This window comes from Monodelphis domestica, chromosome 3 (assembly GCF_027887165.1).
Source record: "Monodelphis domestica isolate mMonDom1 chromosome 3, mMonDom1.pri, whole genome shotgun sequence".
Lineage (NCBI taxonomy): Eukaryota > Metazoa > Chordata > Mammalia > Didelphimorphia > Didelphidae > Monodelphis > Monodelphis domestica.
In genome coordinates this window covers 76,110,155-76,137,123 of record NC_077229.1, presented here as the reverse complement: position 1 = coordinate 76,137,123, position 26,969 = coordinate 76,110,155, and the positions used below count along the sequence as shown (strand labels likewise).

Here is a 26,969-nt window from a genome sequence, read left to right as displayed (position 1 = left end):
ATCTATCCACTGAGCCATCTAACTTCCCCTAGAATACTACCATTCTTTTTTGTTCTTAAACCCTTATCTGTCTTAGACTTAATACTGTATATTGGTTCCAAGGTAGAAGAGCTGTAAGGGTTAGACAATGGGGGTCAAGTGACTTGCCTAACTGGTAGTGTTTTTAATGGCCCCCAAGTTTCCCCCTAAAAATAAAGGTCTGTCTTTTCAATAAGACTTTTCTGTTGATGATGCCATGTGAGTCATAGAATACTACCGATTCCAAAGAATCAAAGATGTGGGAGGCACACCATGGTAGGGGTGGTAGGGATCTGGCAGAGCAGTCTGTGATGTAATAATAACCAAGAGAGGTCCAAGAGAAACAGTACAAATATGTCACCAGAGAACTGGGTCAACAGAAAGGAAGGTGGGCTGGTTATGATGGGATGAGAGGGAAGGATAATTGAGGGCCAGCCAGTGGGCTCCCTTGGTATCCACTCAAGGTCAGTACTGGCCTCCTTGCTTCTCCTTCCACTAAACATACATTTTCTGTTTTTATGCCTATGTATGAACTTTCTCCTACACCGGGAAGGTCTTCCCTTCTCACCTCTGCCTCTTGGTTTCCCTGGCTTCCTTCAAGACTCAGTTCAAATTTCACCTTTTGCAAGATATCTTTCTCATTCTTTTTTTCTTTTTCTTTTTAAACCTTCCACCTTGGAATCAATACTTTGTATTGGTTCCAAGGCAGAAGCATAGTAGGGCTAGGCAGTGGGAGTTAAGTGTCACACAGCTGGGAAGTGTCTGAGTTCAGATTTGAACCCAGGACCTCCCATCTCTAAGTCTGGCTCTTAATCCACTGAGCTACCCAGCTGTCCCCTCTCAGTCTTTCTTAATCTTATTACCTTCTTTCTGTTAATTATTTCTAATTCATCCTAACTATATCTTTGAGCATAATCATTTTCATGTTCTCACCTCTATTAGACTCCTTGAAAGCAAAGAATGTCTTTTGCCTTTTTTTGTGCCCCCAGCCCTTAGCACAGTGCCTGACACAGTAAGGGCTTAACCAATGCTAGCTGATTCACTGACTATCAAGCACTGGTTCTAGTGATTCAAGGGCAAAAACAAAGAATCTCTGGTCTTAAGGAGCTTACATCCTAGTGGGGCAATATGAATGATATATATAGCTTAGTAAAATGCAAGGTGGAAAATGATGACACTGTGCTCTAGGAATACTTGAGGAGAAAGGGAACTTTTGGGTAGCTCAGAGAAGGCTATTTGGAAGTGGTGGCACCAGAACTATACATTGAAGTATTATGAAAGGCAGAGAGGAGGAGGACAGCAGCAGGAGCCAAATGGAGTTTAGATGATGTGAATCATCACAAGTTGGTGGTACTGTTTTGTTTTGTTTTTAATTTCTTCTAGTCAACAGCATAGGCAGCTAGGTGTCTCAGTGGTTTGAACCCTGGACTCAGAATAAGGAAATGTCAAGTTCAAATCCAATCTTAGACACTAGCTGTAAGACCCTAGGAAAATTTCCTTATCTGTAAAATGGGGATGATAATAATACCCATCTCCCAATGTCATTGTGAAGATCAAATGAGGCAATAGATATAAAAACACATTGCAAAATTTAAGGGTTATATTAATGCTAGGTATAATTATAATTACTTCCTAGAGTTGTTGTGAGAGTCCAATGAGATAATTCAGGATATCCCAAATGCCTTAGTGCAGCTTTAAACTTTATAGCTTAAATATACACTAAGACAGTAGTGCATTAGACTTTTGGGGGTACCTTGTTGATTTGGCAAATCTTAAAGCTCTCTATAAATGCTAGTTAGTAGTAGTATGTTAGTATTCAGGAGATGAACAGAAGTGGAAAAGGTCCATAGTTGAAGATGGAATGCGCATGAGCAATAGCAAAACAAGAAAACAAATTATTTCAGAGTGGAGGACAGTGCCACGTTGAACGGATATATATTAGAAAGTCAAGTCTCTGGAGAGTAGGAAGTGAGATTAGAACTGTGATGATGGACTAGGAGAACAAGGATGAATGGAGGCAGTAGAGGTTGAAGTGATGACAAAGAAGAGATTTCAGAGTTATGCAGTGGGATAGCACTATGGCATTATCAATAGAGAGTTGACTTAGTTTCTCAGAATCAGGAAGATCTGGGTTCAGATCCTACTGGGGTAGGGTGGGGGGAGGTGTAGAGCCATAGTTTAGTAGCAGCAAAAGCTGAAATCTCTCTAAAAATCCTTCCAAACCAACCTTTAAGCCCCTCAAAATGACAGAAGTAAAAAACCAACAGCCAGACAAAAAGAGGGGGCTCTCTTGCTGAAAACAACTTGGAAGGTAGTCAGAAAGTGTATTTTCATGGGATGAGGAGGAACTGGAAGCAAAACTGTACACCGAGGAGTGCTGTCCCCCCCCCCAAATACCAGGTTCTGTGCCTGGGTATAGGCCAACTTTAGGATCCTAGGACCCTGCCTACACCAACAACAGAGCACTCCACACCCCACACCCATCCCTTGAAGTCCTAAGCCCTAGCACCAGCCCACATCGATGTGCTAAAGTCCATAGGCCTGGCCCTTTCAAGGTTGTGCTGTGGTGAAGTCCTAGCTTCAGGCAAAATGGCTCTGAGTACAAGCTATCAGCAAAGGAGACAGAATTAGCAGCTTTCAGAACTCCTAGTCCACAGGCAAAAAAGACTGGGAAAATGAGAAAATAGTAAAGGAAACACCTAACCATAGAAAATTTCTATGGACACAAAGAGCAAGGCACAGAGTCAATAGGGAATCATGAGATCTAAGCAACCACATGCAAAACTTCAAAGAAAAATAGAAATTTGTCTTGGGAGCTTGAAAAATTTAGAAATTCAAAAATAAAATAAGAGAGGTAGAAGAAAAGTGGGGAAAAGAAATTAAAGTAATGCAAAAAGAAAATAATAGTTTAAAAAGCAAAATTGACCTACTGGAAAAAGAGGCAAAAAAATCCAATGAAGAAAAGAGTTCCACAAAAGGTAGAAAGGACAAACTGGAAAAGGAGGATCAAAATATCATGGAAGAAATTCATTCTTTAAAAATTAGAATTGGACAAATTGAAGCTAATGACTTCATGAGACATCAAGAAACAATAAAACAAAATTTAAAAAAGTGAAAAAATAGAAAATATGAAATATACTGAAAAAACAACTGACCTGGAACATAGACCCAGGAGAGACAATTTAAGAATTACTGGACCACTTGAAAGTCATGATCAAATCCTACCTCTGACAATGCTGGCTGGGCAGCCCTGAGCAAATCTGCCAGTGTTTTGGACAGTTCTTCAAGTGGTTAAGTTGTAGAACAGGTAGTAACTTATTGGCAAAGGGAGTTTCCACATCTGATCAACTATACTAATGAAATCAACAAGCCTCCTATGTAAAGGAAAAGTGGAAGGACAGGAAGTCATGACCCATAAGGGGATGCTCAAAGGTCAAAGACATGGGAACAGAATCACTTTGAGTAATGGTGATGTCTAAGGTATGATTAAACCTCTGGAGTGGTCAGGTGGAATAGAGACAGAGCTCAAGACTGTCTTTAGCCTGTCTTTTGTCTTTATATTCCTATTGCTAAGCATGATGTTTGACACAAAACATTTACTACATTTACTGATCATCTGACTGACTAAGGAACAAAAAGACCTAGGTTATATAAAGGGTGAATATTAAAAGTCACCAACTATGAAGGAAGAGGTACTAGAGAAGACACTCTGGTACTAATATACTGAAAGGGTTAGAAATAGATTGAAGTTTGGGAAGCAGTCTAATGGGCATTTATCTAGTTCAATTCCCTCATTGTAAAAAAAAAATGGCGGCTCAGAGAGTTCTAATTACATATTCAAGATCACATAAGTACTAAGTAACAGATTTAGGATTTGAACCCAGACCCTCAGACTCCAAATCTGGCACTCATTCCATTCTACCTTTTGGCCTCATGCAGAGTGGTACTGGAGCCAGCTGTGACAAAGAGCTAATTGTTAAAATTTCAATATGAGCATTTACAACTCAGAAATCAGCAAACACTACAAATAAGGACTGAAGATATTGTTTTGTAGATTGTCTAGACTCAAGAAAGTCATGGAAAAATTAAAAAAAATTTAAAGAAAGTGATGGAGAAAACACAGCTTAAACTTAAAAATGTGTCATGCTCAACTTTTTTTTTTTTTTGGAGAGCTAGTTATTAAATATTTCAGCATACTATGTGGACTCAAGTCTCTGAGTTCCTTCCCAAATCTGAGAATCTAAGATTTTGTGTCTTATCTGAGGCTCATGTTTGCCTTCCTCCCAACTTCCAAAACCCAGAATAGTGTTCTACACCGAGAAGGCATATGAGAAATATGACATTTTGAATGGACGAATGAATGAAGGCTAAGACATATAAAACAAACAAAGAGAAGAGGAAGAGAACAAGTAATTTTTAAGTACCTGCTATGTACCAGGTCCTATGCTAAGTGCTTTACAAATATCTCATATAAGGCAGATTTTTTTTTTTGCAGGATGAGTGTGGTACCAACTTACACCTTTGTGGAGATGGGAGGTCCATAGGAGTTTACACATCGCACATGTTTTCTGGATTTATTCAATTTTTCAACCAGTTGCCCTGATTTTCTTTCCTCTTGTGAGAAATAATTTGACCCCAACTCTAATTTAGTAAACTCCTGCAATCTTAAGTCAATCATTTTATCCCTATAATAAATTCTAATCAATATTATCTAGTTTGATGTGATTTCACAGGGAGGGTGATTAATTAGTTACTATTAATGGGTAATGATCAGAAGTAACTAGTTGAGTTGAGTATGGTTTTACCTATAAGAAGAAGCTTTTCCTCTTATGTTAAACTTAAATCTGTCAGCATAGTTGGAAGGGAGCCTCCACCTTGATGTCACAAGCTTCAGTGGAAAGATTGGAGATATATCGAGAGCCCCTCCACTCTGTATGGCTTCCTCCTCGTGACCCTTCCCAGGCAGGCCAGAATGGAATACCAAATAGCATCAGCTTAGGATCTGTTGCTAGGGTGCCCAGGGCCCATTGCTAAGAATATCTTAAGGAAGGAGTGTACATAGGCTAGATGTCATGAGGATGGGGTATAGATGGGCTAGTTGATATTGCTATATTATTGTTTGGTAGCAATGTGACCAGGGGGTGTACCAAGAGTTTGGATTCCACCAATGAGAGAACACATTGGAGCCTGGACTGACCAGGCATATAAGGACAGGACTGGGCACTGAAGGAAAGAAAATTTGTACTCTGGAGAAGGCAGGGGTCACAGACAGTGAGGTTGAGGATCCTGTTTGTTGGAGGGGACCAAATACCTCTCATAAATAATTATTGACTTGGAGCTCTGCCTCAGTTGTTTTATAGCAGATTGGACAAATTTCTGGTGTTAATCTCTCTCTCTCTCTCTCTCTCTCTCTCTCTCTCTCTCTCTCTCTCTCTCTCTCTCTCTCTCTCTCTCCCCCCTCTTTTCCCACCCCCTTGCTCTCTGTCTCTATCTCTTCCATTCTTTCTTCTATCTCTCTCAATCTCTTTTTTCTCCTTCCCTTTCTCATTCCCCCTCTCTCCCTCTCCTTTCCCCCCTCTCTCAATCTTTCTCCCTCACTCCCTTTTCTTCTCTCTCCTTCACTTTCTCTTTCCCCCTCTCTCTCCCTCTCCTTCCCCACCTCTCTGTCTCTCCCTTCCCTTCCTCTCTCTCTCTCTCTCTCTCTCTCTCTCTCTCTCTCTCTCTCTCTCTCTCTCTCTCTCTCTCTCTCTCTCTCTTTTATTTATTTCCTCCCCATTCTCTGGGAAGGGGAAGGGAGACCTGGGATAACCATAGGGATGTAAGAAATAGAAAATATAAATAAAAACTTCTTTTTAAAAAAAGGTAACTATGATAGACTTTGCAGAAGATTTAGATGGGCAGACTGGAGGCAAGAAGGCCTGTTAAGAGGCTGGAGTAATAACCCAGCCAGAGGGCTGATACCGGGGATGCACAAGGACTTACTTCTTAGGTCCACTTTTTTTCCATCTTAGAATCATATATAGTATATATACACACACACATATGTGTATATATATATATATATATATATATATATATATATATATATATATATATTAGTTCTAAGGCATAAGAGTGGGAAGGATGAGGCAATGGGGATAAGTGACTTCCCTAGGGTTACACAGCTATGAAGTATCTGAGGTCAGATTTGAACCCCAGATCTCCTGTCTCCTGGCCTGGTTCTCTATCCTCTGAGCCACTTGGCTGCCCCTATAAAGCTCCACTTTTTTTTAAACCCTCACCTTCCATCTTGGAATCAGTACTGTGTATTGGTTCCAAGGCAGAAGAGTGGTCAGGGCTGGGCAATGGGGGTCAAGTGACTTGCCCAGGGTCACACAGCTGGGAAGTGGCTGAGGCTAGATTTGAACCTAGGATCTCCCATCTCTAGGCCTGGCTCTCAATCCACTGAGGTACCCAGCTGCCCCCTAAAGCTCTATTTTTAATGCCCCTCTCTTTCCCTCCTACAGGGATTGGGGTCCAGTTAGAGGGTATCTGCTACTGCTGCAAAATCAGCCTCTGTTTCTAGAACCCATCAGTCCCCTCTCCAGAGGCTTTGGCACACCTGCTATCCATCATCAGGCTTTCAAGCTCACTGACGCCAGCTTAGAAGCGGATGGCAGGGAGCGGACACACGTGCCCCAGGGATGGGTTCCCTTGTGTGTGTCTGTGTTTGTCCAGCTCTCAAGCAGGGCTCACACATCTGTATCCTGCTGAGTCAGGGCAGCCAAGCCTTCAATTTTAGGTCAGCTGCAATTCTGTGCTAAATAAAAAAACAAAACAAGAAGCTAAAACAACCCCCAAGGCCACAAAGCTCAGTTGTAGCAGGAGAGGCCTCCAAGAAATGTGCAGAGCAGTCTAGAAGAAGCTGACCATCTTGACTTTCCATGCTCCCATTTCTCCACCATAGCAGGGACCAGCTACATTCTCTCCCCTGAGCTGCTTTGTCAGAATAAGAAGAATTCACAGTTTATATATATATACACACACACACTCACACACACATTATATTCACAGTTATATACTAGCAGCTGCATCTACCAATGCAGACTGCAGATTCCTCTCCCTGGACCACTCAATTCCTCATTCCCATCCCCCTCGCCTCTCTCGCCCCAAAGCATCCTAACTCCAACCAGACTCTTCCCCTGTTCCCACTGGAATGTTTGTTTCATAGATGATCAATTTCCCTTCCCCTTAAACCTATTCCTCTCCCATTCCTTCCAGCTACTAACTCTTACTGAAACTTCCCTCTGGTGACCAGATTCTGTGGCTCCCCTTTCCAGCACTGTTGCACCTTCCTTCATTCCCCTTGGCTCCCTGGTTGAGGTGGGGGATTTGGAATCCTGCTTACTCCCCAGTGCCACTTCTAGGTTCTCCTGCTTCCTCTATCTCTCAGAAGTCTTCTCTCCTTGGAGGTTCAAGTGATTTTATCTACAACTCAATCAAAATTCTGGTGGCTATTATCTACAGACCTCTATAACACTCCCTTTCCTTCCTTGATGAGTTTAATTCCTGACATAATTTTTCTTTCCTCTCTAATTCCTGCCTCCATCCTAGGGAGCTTTAGCATACATATTCCCATGGCTCTGCTGTTCTCAAAAACCATCGGTTGGTCTTTCCTTCCTTGCTAACTCCTGTCTTATATCTCTTTTGCTAAACTCCTTGAAAAGGTCATCCATGATAGGTGCCTCCACTTTTCTTCTCAGCCTCCTACCTTCTGCTTTCCAATCATATCAGTCCACAGAAACTGCTCTCTTCAAAGTTACAATGATCTCTTGGTTGCCAAAGCCTGTTTCTCTATCCTCATCCTCCTTGATCTCTCTGCAGCTTTTTGACACTGTGAATCACTTTTTCCTCCTTGATATTCTCTTCTCTCTAGTCTTTCAGGACACAACTCTCTCCTGGTTCTCCTCCTACCTCTCTGACTGCTTTTTCTCTTTCGCCTTTGCTGGATTGTTCCTCCAGAATTCTGTTCCTGGAGGCTCTGTCCTGGGCCCTCTTCTCTTCTCCAAATCACTTGGTGATTTTCTCATTAGAGCCTAAAAATGTAATTATTATCTCTTTGTTGATGATTCTTTTTCTTAAATTTAGTTAAAAATTTTTTTTTACCAGTTACACTTAATAACAAATTTCCATAATAAGTTTTCTAAAGTTATATGATCCAAATTGTCTCCCTTTCCTCCCTCAACTCTCGGAGCTGGCAAGCAATTCAATCTGAGTTGTACATGTGGTATCATGCAAAACATATTTCCATATTGTTCATTTTCCTAAGTGAATAATCATATAAAACCAAAACCCCAAATATGTTAATGATTCTTCAATCTACCTTTTCTGCCCCAACCTCTCTACTGACCTCCAATCTTGCATTTCCAACTACCTTTCAGACATCTCAAACTGGATATAATGCAGTAGACATCTTAAATTCAATATGTCCCAAACACAGCTCATTATCTTTCCCCCTGAAGTCTTCCCTACACCTTCCCTGTTACCGTAGAGGGCATCACCATCTTCCTATCCCTTTGTCATCCCAGATTCCTCACGGTCTCTCACCTCCTTCCTAAGACCTTGCCAAGACTTAGGAATTTCACCTCTGCAAAATCTCTCAACTACACCCCCTTCTCTCTTCTGACATTGCCCCTACCCTGATCCAGGTCTTCATCACATCATGCCTGTACTATTATACTAGCCTGTGTGGGTCTGCTTGCCTCAAGCCTCTCCCTATTCCAATCCATTCTACATTCAGTCACTAAAATGACTTTTCTTGGGACAGCTGGGTGGCTCAGTGGATTGAGAGCCTCAAATCTGGCCTCAGACAGACACTTCCCAGCTGTATGACCCTGGGCAGGTCACTTAACCCCCATTGCCTAGCCCTTACTGCTCTTCTGGGTCTAAGGTAGAAGGTTTTAAAAATAAAACAAAACAAAATAAAATGACTTTTCTAAAACACAGCTTTGATCGTGTCACCTCCTCCCAACCCATTCAATAAACTGGCCTCCTGACCACTCCACACACAAGACACTCCATCCTGAGCTCTTGGCATTTTCTCTGACTGTCCCCCATTCCTGAAATGCTCCTCCCCTCTGCTACTGACCTTCCTGGTTTCCTTTAAGTGCCCACTAGAATCCCACCTTCTACAGGAAGCCTTCCCCAACCCCTCTTAAGTCTAGTGCCTTCTCTATGAATTCTTTCCTGTTGATCCTGTACATTTACAGCTAGCTTGGTTTGCATATATTTGTTTGCCCCTTGTCTCCCCCCCCCCTTTAGATTGTAAACTCCTTGAGGGCAGAGACTATTTTTTTGCCTCTTTTTGCATCCCTAGCACTTAGAAGAATGCATGGCACATAGTAGGTGTCTAAAAATATTTATTAATTGGTTAATAATCATTCTAAATTGGAATTCGGAAGGCCAGCTAGGTGGTACAGTGGATAAAGCACAAAGCCTGAAGTTCAGAAGATCTGAGTTCAAATGTGACTTCAGACTTGACTAGCTATGTGACAGCTGTGGGCTGTTTGCCTTGGTGTCCTCATCTGTCAAATGAGCTGAAGAAGGAAATGGCAAACCACTCCAGTATCTTGCCAAGAAAATCCCCAAAAGGGATCACAAAGAGTCAGGCACAATGAAAAATGACTAAAGAAAATAATAATTCTTCACCCTGACAAGCAATAAAGTGTAATGGATAGAGAACCAGCCTTGGAGTCAGGAAGACCTGGCCTCCAGTCCAGCCTCTTAAGCACACTGGTTGAATGAGCATGAATAAGTCATTTAATTTCTCAGTGTCGTCAGGAACCATCGCAGGCTATAAATTACAGAATAGCTGGCAATCCACAGCAGGCAAGGGAGTTTCCACACCAGGGAGATTCCCCACAGCAGGAAATCACACATCTGGACCCAAAAAACAGACAGACAACTTCATACATACATCCTCCCCCTGCCAGCTCATGGCTGAGTCCTCTTCTCATCCTGTCTTACCTCCAGCACTGGGCCAGGATCACTTCCAGAAATGGAGCACATCTAGCATCCTCCATGTCCCCACAGCCCTTTGTTTGGCCAGGATGGCTCCCCAAACCATCTATCCCAGACTAAATTCCCACTCCTTTTTGCCACTCCTCCTTCAGCCTCCTCTAAGACCCCTCCCCCCAAATAAAGACTATTTCATGAAAAAAAAAAAGATTTGCAAAACACTTTCCTTATCATAATTCTGCAGGAAGGATTGTGAGTCTCCCCCACTTTTCTTTTTTTAACAGATGAGGAAATTGAGACCATCAAATGGAAGTGACTAGCCCGAGGTCAGAGGCAGAATTTGAAACTTGATCTCCTGCCTCAAGTCTAATATACTTAGAAAAAAATTTTTTAATGTTTTATTAATATTTTTTTGGCATGACTATCAGTACCCACTAACCTCCAGTCTTCTCCTCCAGCCATATAGAGTCCCTTCCTCTTAATAAATAAATCTAGTCCAGAAAAACAGTTCAAACATTGCCCAGAATTGAAAACATCTTTGTTCCAGACATCAGCCATGACTGAAAACATCTTTGTTCCGTACTTTTCTAGCCCATCTCCTCCCTAAACTCATCTCATTTAACCTGCTTACTACAGTACACTTATATCCATCAAGGGTGGCAGGGGTCAAGTTTTGGGGCACATTCGGTGGCCAATTGGCCAGGGGTTCTGAACCTCTTTCAGAAGCCCTTAAAATGCACTTTGGTCATTACTGCCTGGACTTCCTCTGGCTTCAAAGGAAGGGCCCACATTTCCCAATTCTCTGTCCTGGGCAATCCTTTCTTCACCCAGAACCCCAACACTCTCTCTTCCTCCTATTGACATTGAGTCTTACTCTACCCAACTTTGCCCCCACCATGCTGGATCTAATCACCCAGACTTGAACTCTTGGGGTTATCTCACTCTTCCCTCTTCCCCTTGATTATCCCCCTTCCCTGTTTATTCCAACACCATAGTACTGCTAGCATATGTGTCCTCTTCCCTATTCCCAAGGCCACAACCTTATACCCCTTCATTACAATATTCCTTCTCCACCAAAAAAACGCATTCTTTCTGTCTTTGTATTGTAAGATTTTAAGATAGAAGAGGCCAGATTTGAATGCAGGTCCAGTGTTCTGTGCACTTTACCACCTAATTGCTCCCTCATTTTGCATTGTTTCTGCAACAACCTCCTATTGGGCTTTCCTGCCTCCACTCTCTTCTCCTTTCCCTCCAGCTTTAGATGGTTCCATATTGTTGAGGCATTATCCTATAATAGAGAGAGCTGTGGAGTAAGAGTTAGGAGCTTAAGGCTTATTGCCACCACTTATTAAATATGTGAGCATGGAAATGCCACTGTATCTCCTTTGGGCCTTATTTCCACCTCCCTGAGAAAATGGGTAGAAGAAGTGTGGAGCAGGTACATTCTTCATTGACCTGTGTAAAATCCATCTTAGAAAGCATTTATCTAGCTCCATCTTCTTACTGTGAGTGAGACTAAATATAGCTACATATAGGTTTTTATTTTAAATATTTAATTTTATTTAATTAATTAATTTAGAATATTTTTCTGTGGTTCATTACATTCAATTGTACCACAGTGTATCAGTCTCTGTGTACAATGTTCTCCTGGTTCTGCTCCTTTCACTCTGCATCAATTTCTGGAGGTTGTTCCAGTTCACAGGGATTTCCTCCACTTTATTATTCCTTCGAGCACAATAGTATTCCATCACCAACATATACCACAATTTGTCCAGCCATTCCCCAGTTAAAGGGCATCCCCTTATTTTCCAATTTTTTGCCACCACAAAGAGCACAGCTATATTTTTGTACAGAGACAATATATAGGTAAACTGAAGCCCAGAGAAGGAAATGATTTACTCAATGTGGACTATTGTAGCAGAGCTAGAATGTGAATAGTTTATTTTATTTTAGATCCAGTGTTTGTTTCATTATACCAGGTCTCTACCTAACAGTTGTTTATAAATTCTAAAGCACTCAGGAAATGAGAATTGTTATTACCAAGTAAAGTTAAACCTTCCTGATCATGCATTCAAGGCCTTCTATAAGCCACTTCTAACTACTCTTTCCAGCTTTATCTGACTTGTAAAACAGACTCAACAAAGTCCCTCAAACTTTATCTTTGGTTGACCCATCCACTATGCCAAAATTCCCTTCTCCTTCTGTCACCCACCCTTGGAAATCCTACACATCCTTTAAAACCTGGCTTAAATATGATCTGTGGCAAATTTTTAAGAAGCAGCTTCATTAAACATTGGTATAACCTATATTAGACAATTTACCACCTTGGGGAGATGGGGAAGGAGGGAAGAAGAGAATTTGAATTTTGAAACGTCAGAAAACAATTGTCAAAAATTGTTTCCTTAAGAAAGGTAAAAATAAGAAGCAGGTTCATTATAACCATTTAGGTTTTGGAGAAAGGGGTCTGGATTTAGAATCAAGAGACCTAGGTTCTAATGTCAAATTTCCTCCTCACTCCCTGCATGACTTTAAAAATGTCAGTTAATCTTTTTTGGACCTCAGTTTCCCATTCTGTAGAATAAGGACAAGGAACTAGATAATCTCTATGAAACTCTCCTACTCTAATGGTTTGTGATGTTGGGTATCTCTATAGTTCTGGGATTAAGACAGGCAGGATTACACAAAGTTGTCCAGTCTGATTCTCTCTTCCAGAGTCATTAGAGTCCAGTGGCTTCACTTAAATCCAATTTAGGTACAAGTGACAATCAAATGTAATGGACTTCTTTAGTAGCAGCAATGCAATGATCCAGGACAATTCTGAGGGACTTATGAGAAAGAACACTATCCACATCCAGAGAAAGAACTGTGGGAGTGGAAACCCAGAAGAAAAACACCTGCTTAATCACATGTGTTGATGGGGATATGATTGGAGATATAGACTCTAAGTGATCACCTTAGTGCAAACATCAACAGCATGGAAATAGGTCTTGATCAATGATACATGTAAAACCCAGTGGAATAGCTCATTGGCTACGAGAGGGGGTAAAATGAGGGGAGGGAAAGAACATGAATCATGTAACCATGGAAATATATTCTTAAAAAAAAATTTTTTTGCCAACACGCAATTCCACTGAGTTTTACACGTGTCCTTTATCAGAACCTGTTTCCATGCTGTTGATGTTTGCACTAGGATGTTCCTTTAGGGACTATATCCCCAATCATATCCCCATTGACCCATGTGATCAAGCAGTTGTTTTTCCTCTGAATGTGGATAGTGTTCTTTCTCATAGACCCTCCAAGTTGTTCAGGATCACTGCATTGCCACTAATGGAGAAGTCCATTACATTCGATTATACCACAGTGTATTAGTCTCTGTGTACAATGTTTTCCTGGTTCTGCTCCTTTCACTCTGCATCAATTCCTGGAGGTTGTTCCAGTCTCCATGGAATTCCTCCAGTTCATCATTCCTTTGAGCACAATAGCATTCCATCACCAACATATCCCACAATTTGTTCAGCCATTCCCCAATTGAAGGGCATCCCCTCATTTTCCAATCTTTTGCCATAACAAAGAGCGCAGCTATGAATATTCTTGTACAAGTCTTTTTGTCCATTATCTCTTTGGGGTACAGACCCAGCAGTGCTATGGCTGGATCAAAGGGTAGACATTCTTTTGTCGCCCTTTGGGCATAGTTCCAAATTGCCCTCCAGAATGGTTGGATCAATTCACAACTCCACCAGCAATGCATTAATGTCCCAACTTTGCCACATGGAAAAATATCCTAAATCAGCTAATTAAATAAATTTTTCAAAAAAAGAAAAAGATACTACCAGTGATGCCATGGACAATAACCAGTTCTGGGATTGTTTTCTGTCTATGATGCTGCTTCCTGGGTCACACGTGGAAATATGATCCTGGAACTACAGCCCAGATAAACAAACTTTGTCCAGAGTTCCTGTCCAGGGAAATACAAAAAAATAAGAAGGAAATGGGACTTTTGTTTTTCTTTTGGGGTCTACCTGGAGTAGGATTTGGGCAAATTGAGGCTATGGATAAAGTTCTCTGGGATTTAGAACTCTCTTCTGTTTGGTTCTCTTCTTACCTCTCTGGTTTCAGGCACTTTATTGCTGTGTGATCCTGGGTAAATCACTCAAATTTCCATTTGTCTCAGTTTCCTCCACTGTAAAATGTAGGTAATAATAGCATCTACCTCGATGGGTTATCGTGAGGATGCAATGAGACAATATTTGCACTGAGCATAGTACTTGGTTCATAGTAGATGCTTTATAAGCGTTTCTTCTTTTCCCCTCTCCCCTTCCATTGAGCTATTCTTTCTGGATCACCTTTCTTGATTCTCCAGGGTTCTCCATCCTCTCTCATCCTCTTTCCATTCAATCTCTTGGTGATCTCATCAGGTCCAACAGATTTAATTATCATCTCCATGCTGATGTCTCCTAGATCTCCATCTATCAAGCCCCAGTGCCTCCTCTGGGTTTCATTGGAGATTTCAAACTAAGTCCCAAAAAGCCTGTCCAAACAGAACTCATTTTCTTTACCCCCAAACCCACTCTCTCCCAAAGTTCCCTGTTTCTGTCCAAGGCAAACCTTATTCTTTCAGTCTCTCATAGTCACAATCTTGGCATCATCCTTAACTCCTCACTGTCCCTCAACCCCATATTAAAGCAACTCCAAAACGGGCATTTTTACCTTCATAATATTTTTCAACTTAGCGCCTTCCTTCTGCTCACACAGGTCCTCATCAGCTCTTTTCTGGACTCTGGAGATTGTCTCCTAATTGGTCTCCTGGCCTCAAGTTTTCCCCCACGCCAGTCTATCTTCCACATTGTCCCCAGCGTGATTTCCCTTAAGTGCAGAATTGCCTGTGCTACTCCTCTACTTAATACATTTTAGATTGTTAAACAGAACGGGGAGAACATTGTACACAGTAACAGCAATATTGTATGATGATCAACTGCAACAGACTTAGCTACTCTCAGGATTCAACGAACTGGGACAATTCTGAGGGACTTCTGACAAAGAACACTATCTACCTCCAGAGAAACGCAGTAAGGGCTAAGCAATGGGGGTTAAGTGACTTGCCTACGGTCATATAGCTAGGAAGTGTCTGAGATCAGTTTTGAACCCAGAATCTCCCATCTCTAGGCCTGGCCACTGAGCCGCCCAGCTGCTCCTGATCTGAACTGATTCTTGAAGGAAGCAAGGGAACCCAAGGCAAGAAGGGAGAACATTCCGGGGGGAGGGGGTGGTGGAGGTTAGACAGTGAAAAGGAGCAGGCTGGGAATGGAGTTTCTTGGGATAGGAATAGTCAGGTGGCCAATATCCTTGGATCAAAGAAGACATGGGCTTTATTATTATTTGTTAATTTGTTTGTTTGTTAGTTACATTAAGATTAGTAGGTATCTCTCTCCCTCTCCCTACTCCCTGCACTAGAGAAGGTATCATTTCAGAAAAATAAATAATAACAAATATATAAATTAAATAAATTTAAAATGTATAAATTATGTCTTTTGGGTTTCTATTTATCAGTTCTTTCTCTGGAGGTGGACATTCACAAGTTATTCTTCAAACATGAATCCTATAGCTATCTGTAACATTGTGAAGGGCTCTATTATTATTTTTTGTTATTTTAATTGTTTGTTGGTTACATTAAAATAAGTAGGTATCTCTCCCCCTCTCCCCACTCCCTGCACTAGAGAAGGTATCATTTAAGAAAAATAAACAAACATATTAATAATAATAAATATATAAATTAAATAAATTAAAAATATATATATATATATAAACTCTTTCATGTTTCTATTTATCAGTTCTTTCTCCAGAGGTGAACATTCACAAGCTATTCTTCAAACATGAATTCTGTAGTTGTCGGTCATATTGTGAAGGGCTTTAAAAGCCAAATAGTGGATTTGATATTTGAGCCTGAAGGGAATAAGGGACCACTGAGTTTACTGAATAGGGGATGACATGATCAGAATTAAGCTTTAGGAAGATCTCTTTGTCAGCGAAGCAGAGGAGGGACTAAAATGGAGAAAGATTGGAGGCAGAGGGACCAACCAGAAGGCCACTTCAATAGTCCAGGGGGAGGTGAGGAGAGCCTACACTATGGTGGAGATAAAGTGATGTTGGTGAGAGCTGTTAGGAAGGTAAAAATGATAAGATGTGGAGTGATCGTGAGTGAGGAGTGGACTATGACACTCAAGTTTCTGGTAATATTAGGAAAGTTCAACAGAGGGAAGATTGGGGAGGGGGGGGGGAGGTTTCCAGTTATGTTTTGTACAGGTTGAGTTTGAGATATTTAAAGGATATATATATATTTTTAATCCTTACCCTTCTGTTTTAGAATCATTGGTTCCAAGGCAGAAGAGCAATTAGTGCTAAGCAATGAGGGTTAAGTGACTTGCCCAGGGTCACACAGCCAATAAATGTCCGAGGTCACATTTGAACCTATGACCTCCCATCTCTAAGCCTGGTTCTCTATCCACTGGGCAACCCATTTGTCCCTTAAAACTATTATTAATTAAGCTGGGTGCTAAGTACTGTGCTTGAGTGCTGTGCTAAGATAATATTTGCAAAGTACTTTGTAAGCCTTAAAGGGCTATATGAATGTCAGGAATGGTGATAATAATATTCTACGTTCTAGGAGCTTTCCAGTTCAGACTAGCCATGATTCTAATAATTTTAAGAACTTTTCCAGTAGTGGACAGAGAGCCAGACCTGGAGTCAGAAAGACCTGGGTTCAAATTTGATCTCAGATACTTCCTAGCTGTGTGACCCTGGGCAAGTCACCTAACCCCCATTGCTTATGGCTTACTGCTCTTCTGCCTTGGAACCAATATTCAATATTCAAAATTCTAAGTCAAAAGACGAGGGTAAAAAAAAAAAGAACATAAGCTCCTTAAGGGTAAGGATGATTTGAAGGTAAAACCAACAGGACGTTGCAACACATTGGATAGGGGGCTGGTGAGGAGGGTAAGAGACAGTGAAGAGTCGGAGGATTGCACCTAGGTGGAGCTTAGGAGCCTGGGAGGATGTTGGTACCCTTAAGAATAAGTAATAGGGAAGGGAATTTAAGAAGTCCTTTTAGACATCCAGCACGCCTCAAACACAGTCACCAATCAGTAAATAGCTAGTGAACTGAAATTTTCTTGCATTAAAACCAGTTGGACACTTTTCCACTCCAACCTTGCTCTTCCAGTCTTGGTCAATAGCGATTCCCGCCGCTCTCTTCGAATGCGGCAGCTGAAAATTAGCCCCAGTGCCTCCGTGGGTATCTGCCCACTCTTAGTCGCAGAAAGCCACTGGATTGTCTCATTCCACCTCGCGTTGGGCACTTCACGCCATGTTAACTGGCTCTCAGGATGGTTGCTTTCTGTCTGTTTCTCCTCTCTTTTTTCTGCCTTCCCCCGCCCCCCTTTCTTCTCTCTCCCTCTCTCAGCTGCCTCAGAACACCAATCATTCGGGTTCTTTGTGAACTGAGGAGGGAAGCTTGGGGCAATCCGGCTCCGGAAAGGTAAAATGAAAACGGATCCCGGCATTTGGCTTTCACTTCCTTCTCCCTCCCAGCCAAACAGACTCTGTAATTTGAGAATAAATGGTCAGTTGATTAAGTTGAAGGATAGAATTCTTTTGATCAAACAAAAAGGACTTCTAATCTGTGGCTCGCATTTCTTGAAGGCTTGGGGCTTACAGTTTTTTCCTCCTTGCAACAATCCGAGGAAATAGAAAGTGCAAGAATTATTCTCCCAGGTTGGCAAATGAAGAGACCGAAGTCCTTCCCACCTCCATCATTTTCCATTTTATGGTTTGGAGTTCCTTCTAGCTCTAAGTACCCTCCCAGTTCCGACATTCCAGTTTCCGTGTTCTTAGGACCTTTCTAATTTATATTTTGTGTTCTGTTCTAGGACTGATTCTGGTTCTAGCCTGCTATTTTCCAAGGTTCGTTCTAGCTCTGACATCCTATTTTCCAGGTTCTGGGATCCTTCTCAGATAGGACATTCTGTCATCTAAGACCAAATAACTTCTTCAAGCTAACAACACATGTACACACGTCAATGTTGATAATCTCAGTGCTGAGGTTTAAACCCGGCTGGATACTGTGTTGGATAAAAAGCTCAAGTTCTTTCCCATTTTTAAATACAGAGCAGTAAATTAAGGAAAGGTCATTAAATTTAATCTGGGGTATTGGGCCAAGTCCAAAAATATAAAATTTAATTGGATAAATATGAAGTCTTACATTGATACGGTGGGTTTAGATAGTAAGTGGAGTTGTTTAACCACTCTTATTTTCTTCCTCTCACTTATTTTTTACCGATTTATTGCTCATATGGAGTTCCTGGTATGAATCTATCCATCTCTGCTTTGAGAATTCATATAAAAGAAACAATAAATCTCTCTTTCTCTTTTTTTTGTAGCCATGAGCCCCCAACCAGAGACAGCTTTCTGGCAAAACACCTCAATTTTAGGTTTATCTTATCCTCTTCTCTGTGGATATTCTCCCTCTTGCCAAAAGTTTCCCATTGTCTCTTCCCAACTTCATTTCCAGTAAGTATGCCCAGACTAGCAAAGGCCTACGGTTAATAAGATCTACATTGTAAATGTTTAAATCACAAAATCAGGAAAGCAAGAAAGAATGTGCTGGTAAGTTCTGTTAGAGAGTCCAAGGAGGAAAAAGAGATACACACTTTTGGGGATTTGTAGTCCAAGGGGTCCAGGTTTCAGCAACACAGCATTGCCCCAATATTCATTCCTCATACCTATTTGTCCAAAAAAGCCACGTGTTCAAAAGCCCTGGCTTCTTTGTAGTGCCTGTCTCTCTGCATTTCTACTCTCTTAGTTTCTTTGTGTTTTCTCACAGCCTTCTCTTTCCCAGCCCCGTGTGTCCTCTACACATCTCAACAGTTCTCTATCTTTTTTCTTTAAACTCTTAGTGTATTGGTTCCAAGGCAGAAGAGCAGTAAGGACTAGGCAATGGGGATTAAGTGACTTGTCCAGCCAGGGTCACATGGCTAGGAAATATCTGAGGTCAAATTTGAACCTAGAACCAATCCACTGTGCTACCCAGCTGCCCCCACACATTTCAACAGGAACTGGGTTCTTCTAGCAGCCTAACTTCTGCCTAGATTTGAAATGAGACACTTCACAAAGTGATTCCAAACACCCAGAATTTCAATTATTGGAACCGCAATTTATTAATAAAAGAACAAATTTTTAAAAAATCTACCAGCTGGGACAGACTTCCCTAGTGGAAGCTGTACCGGACTGACATTTTGGAACAGTTTATATAGGGTTACAAGATTCCAAAGTTATTTCCTCTTACATATAGGTTCTTAATCAAACAAACCTTATCAGTGACTCAGGAATGTGGGTTTGGAGATGAGGAGACAATTCTCAGATTTATGTGGAGGCTATTATTTAGGTTGTTTATTTTCACATCCATTTAGTCACCTAACCCTAGTTAGCCATATGTTATCTTGCTTCCATCCTGACCTCTTTGATAGTCCTGAAATTCCTTTTGCTTTCCTGCCCTTTCTAATTCTCACACCCAAGCTAAGTAGAGACTGGTCTGCTGTCTGCATAAAGAGCTTGACCTCCTAGGGGAGGGAAGCCAGGTTTGTTCCCTAAAAAATGCTGGCAGCAATTTATCTGCTTTATCTATTTCAATTTTACTATTCTCCCCTTTTGGGACTACTTCAGATTGACTAACCTGACTTATAAAATCTTTTTTTTTTCAATTACACGTAGAAATAAATTTTGACAATTATTTTCTGACATTTTGCCATTCAGATTCTCTGACTCTCTCCCTGAAGCGGTAAATACTCTGATATAGGTTATGCCAGTACTGTCATACAATTGGAAGGTAAGAGTTTAAATGTTGAATAATGGATTCTCCAAAGAAAAATGTGCTCATGATACTTTAAAATTTAATCTGCATTTGATTTCATATGTATAAGTCATATTTTTATCTTTTTCAATGGGAGGGGTATGGGGAGGTAGCAAAGAATAAAATTTAAAATAATATAGAATAAATTTCTAACATAATTCTAATATAATTATGATAAATATCTACATGAAAATAATTATAATTTATAAATAATAATTTTATAATATTAAACAATAAAATAAAATTTTAAAGAATAATCATTTTAAAAGATCATCTAAAAATTTTAGCCAGAATTGTTAACAGTTTCTTCATTGCTTTCTTAACAGAACAATAAACTAAACCCTTTTTTGTATTTTGCTGGTTCCCAAGATGTGAAAATCTAACAATTGTGGCTCTCCTTAGCTGGTTTCATCAGGTTCTAGTATACACCTCTGGTGGGGAGAATATACTCAGAAATGGACAAATATCAATTAAAAATAAGAACAATAAGACTGAGGGGGTTGTTAGTGGCTCAGTGACTAGTGTCAGGGAGTCCTAGGTTCAAATTTGACCACAGATAATTCCTTGCTGTGTGATCCTGGACAAGTCACTTAACCCCCAATGTCCAGCCCTTACCTTTCTCCTACCTTGGAACTGCTATTTAATATTGATTCTAAGACAGAAGGTAACGGTTTACTTTTAAAAATAAAATAAAAGAACAATAAGGATGGCTCCCAACTCTGAGAGTACCCAAGGAAGGAAAGGATTCCTGCTCGTACTCAGACTCACCCTCACAAGAGATCAGATTGACATTGAATAAAGGGTGACTTGCACCCCTTTCCCCTCCCCAGAACTCTGCATCTCTATCTTGTTTCATTCCTAGTCGTTCCATTACAATAAAGATTTCAAGCCATTGGTCCATTTGTTATTAGTAGATTAGAAATAACTTCCAGGGGGCAGCTGGGCAGTTGGGTAGCTCAGTGGATTGAGAGCCAGGCTTAGAGATAGGAGGTCCTGGGTTCAAATTTGGCCTCTGACACTTCCTAGCTGTGTGACCCTGGGCAAGTCACTTGACCCTCATTGCCTAGCCCTTATCACTCTTCTGCCTTGGAACCAATACACAGTATTGATTTTAAGACAGAAGGTGAGGGTTTAAAAAATAATTTCCATTTCTATAACCATTGAGGTATTTTAAAAGTTCTTTCTCAGAGGTACAGTGTAGGTATTCCCATTTTATGGATTGAAGCAGCTAAGTGCTGTGGTGGATAGAGTCCTAGATTTGGAGTGAGGAAGACCTGAATTCAAATCCAATCACACATCTGGGAAGTGTCTGAGGTCACAGTTGAACCTAGGACTTCCCATCTGCAGGCTTGGCTTTCTGTCTACTGAGCCACCCAGCTGCCCCCTGCTTCACTGCTTCTTAACACCCTCACCACAGCTCTTGGTCTCTTCATTGCTCCCTCTTCTCCCTGTCATCCCCTCTGTTCTTCATCACCTCATTTCCTCAAAATATGGACCCTAAACTTAACCCTTTAAAGAAGGCTTTTCTTTACTTGCTCTCTTGTCCTGCTAATCTTCAACCCTGGCTCCCTCCTAGCATCCCTCTCTTCACCCCTCCTGGGGGAAGCAAAAACCCAAACTGTGGTGAATCATGTCATCTAATCCCAACTGGGCTCCCCTCTTTCATCTTCTTAGCAATCCATTTAGTCATCTCTGATCAACTCAACTAGAGCTATAACTAGCATCCCTTCCTCCCCCCAATTGGGGGAGGGTAGGAAGAATTTTTTTTTTCCTAAATTGCTGAAGAGGGAAGAAAAGCTACTCCAGCAAGAGACCACTACTCTGAGCAGAGGAGAAGGGTCAAGCAAGGGCATAGCGCAAATTTTAGGATGCTGCTGCTTGAACCCTTTAAATTCCCCATCCTAAGGCAAAGTACCATAGCCCTGTCCTTGTCTGAACTCCATCACTCTGCTCACACAGGCTGTCCTAAGCTTTTTCCTCTTTAAAGCCCCCCAGTTGACCCCCATCTCCCATTCTTAGGAGATGGCCTCATCTCTTACTTTTACTTTGAGGGAAGCCATTCATTGTGGGCTCTGCCACTGTCCCTCCTCTCCACCTCAAACCCCCTTGATATTTGTATTACAATATAGGTTATTGCCAGAGGTGGCCTATTTGCTGCCAGCCTAGTGCTGGCTCAGCACTCTCCCATTTGGGGGATGACAAAGCAACTCCTTATTGGCCATTGAGCAGGAAGAGTTGCTGACTCTGGAGACTTCTATACTTTTTAAAATTATTAAATAGCTTAAGTTACTAAATTTTCAATCATTAAAATTGTATTGTTTTTACACCCCCTAAATTTTCCTTTCCCCCATGGATATTCCATCCCCCCAAGATTTTTTTTAAGAGAAAAAAACAGCAAAACATTAAAAAATCTTTGCCATAAAAAGCAATGTTCCACACCGGGGGACCCCATCCTTTCCATTCATCTCTACCAAGAAGTGGAGGGAAGTATATTCTCATGTCTTTTTTGGGGAAAGGGAACCAAGATTGTTCTTTTAAATTGATCAACATTTGTTTTCAATTGTTTCATGATAGTTTTTTGTTCCATTGACACTGTTGTAGTCATTGTATATGTTGTTTTCCTGGCTCTGATGACTCTGTATCAGTTTATATAGATCTTTCCACGCTTTTCTGCATTCATTATCTTTGTCTTTTCTTCCAGCACAATAATAATCCATTCCATTCATGGACTACAATTTGTTTAACCATTCCCCAGTAGATAAGCATCTTTTTTGTTTCTATTTTTTTTTTGCTTTCACGAAAAGGGAAACTACTATAAGTATTTTGTGATCTATGGAAGGCAACCCTGTTTTCATACCTTCCACATGTACATTGTACATGTTTTTAATTCAATATTTTGGAGAAGACAATATCACTTTCTAAAATATAATTTTATTATTATTAAAAAATATCTCCCCATGGTTACATGATTCATGTTGTCTCCCTCCCCTTCCTAGGTTATACATGTATCACTTGATACCTTTTTTTTCCCATATATTCTCACCTTTTTTTAAACCCTTCCCTTCTATCTTAATGGCTATTCAATATTGGACAAGGTATTTAATCTCTGCCTCGGTTTCCTCATTTGTAAAATGGAGGTGATAATAATAGCACCTACCTCCTAGGATTATTGTTGTTTGTTTGTTTGTTTGTTTTTTAACTTTTACCTGCTGTCTTAAAATTAATACTGTGTATTGGTTCCCAGGCAGAAGAGTGGTAAGGGCTAGGCAATGGGGGTCAAGTGACTTGCCCAGGGTCACACAGCTGGGAAGTGTCCGAGGCCAGATTTGAACCCAAGAACTCTTGTCTCTAGCCACCGAGCCACCCAGCTCACTAAAATATCTCCATTTTAGAGATTTTCTTATGTTTGGGAACAATGTTTGGGAATGCTGTATCTGGCCCAACCCTGAGGCTCGGGGAAATTAAGTGACTTGCTATAGGAGACAGTAAATTATTAGGTGGGTTGGACAGGCTGTGGACACAGGGCTCAGGGGTCTGCCTTTCACAATGACTCCATCCTTTGTCCCTATTTAAAAGGAGCCCTGATTGTCAAGACTAGGGGATTTTTATCATCTTACAACGTGGTACCATGTTGTTAGGCAATGGAAAGGAAGAAAAAATCCAAGAATAAAGCAGCAGCTGCAGTGAGCCACCATTGTAATTACCCAACAAAAGCAAGAGAAAGATGAGAAAGGTGAGAAGTGCCAAGGACTAATTATAGAAGCAATTCCGGGACCTGCGGCAACTAAGGAGTTAACGAGAGAGTCTCACCAGCTCTTGTCCTTGGGCAAGTCATTTCTCTGTGCCTCAGTTTCTTCATTTGTAAAATGAAGGGGCTGGGCGAAAAGATCTCTAATCTCCAACACTGACTGTTTCTAGCTCCTGTCCAGGTTCTGTCTAGTTTTGTCACTAACTGAACTCACAAAATTATTACGTGGAGGGCACTGAGTCAGCTCCTGAGGAACTGGAGGAACTGTGTGTCGGGTGCTGGAGATACACACACCCGCCATACAGTACCTGTTCTGAGGCCCCTTTTCCACTTCCGGCCCTGCGTTTTCTTGGTCCTGCCAGTTTCGGTCTTCTCTATTCTAAGGGAAGCACAGCCCTTCCTGGCTGCCACATGCGGGGTTCTAAGCGCTCTGATGTCCTCCTGCTCTAACGTCCCTTCCAGGTCGGATTCTAGAACACAAAAATATCCTTTTCCTCAAAGGGTTGTCTGTCTTTTTTTGGTTGTCATTCACCTGTTTCGTGTCTGACTCTTTGTGACCCCATTTGGGGTTTTCTTGGCCAAGCGACTGGAGTGCCATTTCCTTCTCCAGTTCATTTGATATATGAGGAAACGGAGGCAAATCGAGTTAAGTGATTTGCCCAGGTCACACAAATGGGAATTGCCTGAGGCTAATTTAAACTCGGAGCTTCCTGACTCCAGGCCTCCTGGTTACCCATTAATATCTCTATTTTCTTTAAACCCTCACCTTCTGTCTTGGAGTCAATATTGTGTATTGGCTCCAAGGTAGGAGAGTGGTAAGGGCCAGGCAACGGGGGTTAAGTGACTTGCCCAGGGTCACCCAGCTGGGAAGTGTCCGAGGCCAGATTTGAACCCAGGACTTCCCCATCTCTAGGCCTGACTCTCCATCCACTGTGCCACTGAGCTGCCCATTAGTCTCTTTAGATGACACCACAAAGGGTCAACAGATGAGAGATTCTGAGTGTATAAGATGTCTGAATTGAAGAAAGGCCTGATAACCCTTCCAAATTAATCAAACATCACAGATCCAGAACGGGAAAGGATCTTAGATGTCACTGGGCCCTTATTTTATGGATGAAGAAACTGAGGGAACTTTAGTGACATACAGATCTTGCCCGAGGAGCCCGAATCCAGGCCTTCCTGACTTCCGAGGCCAGCTCTCTCTCTCATGCCCCGCTGGCATTCCCTCCCTTCCCCCCTGCTACCTCCCACACCCAAGGGGGGGACACAAGTATACCTTCCTGCAAGGGGCGGGGCTGTAAGAAACTTGAAACTTGGGAAAAAAATAGAAATAATAAATAAAATAAGTAGCACTTTTATAGCGCTTTAGGGGTTGCAAAGTGGTTTATAGATATCATTTCATCCTTACAGCTGCTCTGGGAGGTACTGATTTTAACAGGCTAAGTGCCTTGCTGAGTGTGAGGCTGCATTTGAACTTGAGTCTTTCTAACTCCAGGCCTTATTCTCGAACCCTTGGACGGCTTCGTTGCCAAGTGTTAAGTGACTCAAGATTTGGGCTTTAAATTCTGCTTGCTCTCTAATAGCAGACTGCCTTCCCTCCAATGCCTGGCCTCGAACCCTTGGGGCCATTTAACCTCTCCCCTTCCTGACTGAGCCCCTTAGAGTACTGGAGATAGGACTCAGGCCAGCTTGATCGGCTGGTGCTGATGCTGATGCCCTGAATGCCTGCATCCTTCCTGTAATCAGGCTCGTCTTGAACATCTTGGCTAAGTTGCCTCTTTCTTTTGCAGGTCTGGCCACTGGCTTCCTAGACCATCTATGCCCCAGACTTGGATTAATCAATCGAGCATTTATTAAGAGTCTACTCTGGGGGGCTCAGTGGATAGAGAGAGGCCTAGAGATAGGAAGTCCTGGGTTCAAATCTAGCCTCAGACACTTCTTAGCTGTGGGACCCTGGGCAAGTCACCAGTGCCTAGACCTTGCTATTCTTCTGCCTTGGGACCAAATCACAGTATTGATTCTAAGAGAGAAGTTGTTCCTCCTCCCTCCCCCCCCTTCCCGAAGTCTAGTGCCAGGCCTTGTGGATAGAAAGACAAGAAAGTGTCTGTCCCAGAAGAAGCTTATACCTTATGGGGGAAACAGGAACACCTTTATAAAGAAAAACCACACAAGAAATACAGGGTGATGTTGTCAGGAGCATCCTAGCAGCTGGTAGACCAGGGAAAGCCTCACGGGGGAGGAGGTGGTACCTAGGGTCCAAGGAGGCAAAGGCTAGGAGGGACCATCCGTACCAAGGGGCAGTGTCTTAGGGGAGGAAGAACAAGGCCAATTTGGATACACTTAAAATGTTAGGAGTCTTTCAGAATTTGAGGTTGAAAAGGTAGGTTGAAGCCAGGCCGTGGCGGGCTTGGCTTCGAGCCTTGAAGGAACTGAGCGAGGGAATGGCATGGCCAGACCTGTGTTTTAGGGATCCTGCTGGCAGCTTTTGGGGGGGTGGATGGGGGATGGAGGTCAGGGAGCTCAGCAGACAGAACTCTAGACTGGCAGTCAGGCAAGACCTTGGTTTAAATCCCGATTGGACATTTGCTGTCCGACACTGGGCAAGTCACTAGGACGCAGCCTATTTTCCCATCTGAAAAAAGGAGGGGGAATAACACGGGTTTGGAAACTGTAAAGCATTCTTTAACTATACAGCTATTAACTATAGAACTGCTCCCTGTGGTTATTATGAGTGGGAAGAATGATGAGGTGAGTTTTGCCAGGGGAGAAGGGATGAGGAGGGCCTTCCTTCTGGCGCTGGGCACCTGCATCCACAGGCCTTGGAGTAAGAGCCCAGATGACAGATTCTTCCCTGTCCTGGGTCAAGCCTCCTTCCTTCTCTCCACCCCATACCAGGGCTGAGGGAAGAAGCAAGGAGAAAGGTCAGTCGAGTTGTCCATGGCTCTCATCCAGGGTGTTGGGCCGAATAACTCCATCATGTTTTTCAAAGAAGGGATCAGAGAGGAAGAAATGGAAACAGGATGAGGCAAGGAGACATAGAAGGCCCCTAGGAAAGCCCAGGGCTCACTGGGTCTGTTTGCCAGGAGAGCCTCGCCTCTCACCAATGTCCCAATATTTCCCTCTGAAAGAGCTGGAGAACAGACTCTTGTTGAGCCCGGGCTTTTGTGGCTTCTGTGACACGTCCCCCAGGCTCCTGGGCTTAGAGCCTCACCCTAGCCATGAGACTGCCAGGAAGGGCTGTTTAAGGTTGCTCAGTGCCCAGCTTGACTGTAGGGGCAGATGGGCATGCCCACAGATGCTCAATGA

At 42.1% G+C, this 26,969-nt stretch overlaps 1 long non-coding RNA gene across 1 annotated transcript; it reads left to right on the top strand.

Moving 5' to 3' along the window:
- The first annotated feature begins 393 nt into the window (after positions 1 to 393).
- Positions 394 to 19,993, top strand: LOC103106282 (uncharacterized). Its single transcript, XR_001629339.2, has 3 exons — positions 394 to 482; positions 18,447 to 18,576; positions 19,819 to 19,993. It is a non-coding gene; the product is annotated as an uncharacterized LOC103106282 (long non-coding RNA).
- The last annotated feature ends 6,976 nt before the right edge of the window (positions 19,994 to 26,969 follow it).